Genomic DNA, 564 nt, shown 5'->3' with positions numbered 1-564 from the left:
TTAGGCATGACTTCTTTTTTAGGTGCAGTGCTAAGTTCTTCAGAGAAAAACATGGGTGAAAAAAGGTCAGTTCTCTCGAGAAGCTCCAGGGTGGTGAGCCAGGCATGTAGACACATAACTGCCCTATAACGAGATGTTTTAAAGATAAATATTACTAAACAGTACAAACGAGCCAGCTTCCTCACTAGGGGTGGAGGTGGGAGTGGTTAGCAAAGGCTTCACCAAGACAGAGATGAGCTACTGGGGTCTTGCAGGGTGGGTAGAATTTGACTGGGTGGAGGGGGAGGTGTTGGCAGGGGCACAGGAAGCAGATGAGGCAGAAGAGAGAGAACAGGGACATAAAAAGTCTTAACTTTAAAAAATAATGGCTTTTCGGTCTACGGCCATGCTACCCTGAACAAGCCCGATCCCGTCTGTTCTCGGAAGCTAAGCAGGGTCGGGCCTGGTTAGTACTTGGATAGGAGACCACCTAGGAAGACTAGGTGCTGTAGGCGTAAAAAATAAAAAATAAGGGATTGTAAGCTGGCAAGGTCCTTGCAATCTGTGAGGTCAACCAAGGGTTGC

The 564-nt window shown here is 47.5% G+C and overlaps 1 pseudogene; it reads left to right on the top strand.

Annotated features, from left to right (window-relative positions):
• The first annotated feature begins 375 nt into the window (after positions 1–375).
• Positions 376–494, top strand: LOC112482949 (annotated as a pseudogene).
• Positions 495–564: the final 70 nt, after the last annotated feature.

The sequence above is a fragment of the Pteropus alecto genome, unplaced genomic scaffold (assembly GCF_000325575.1).
Source record: "Pteropus alecto unplaced genomic scaffold, ASM32557v1 scaffold16, whole genome shotgun sequence".
NCBI lineage: Eukaryota > Metazoa > Chordata > Mammalia > Chiroptera > Pteropodidae > Pteropus > Pteropus alecto.
The sequence above is the reverse complement of the archived record's forward strand: the minus strand, read 5'-3'. Positions and strand labels throughout refer to the sequence as shown.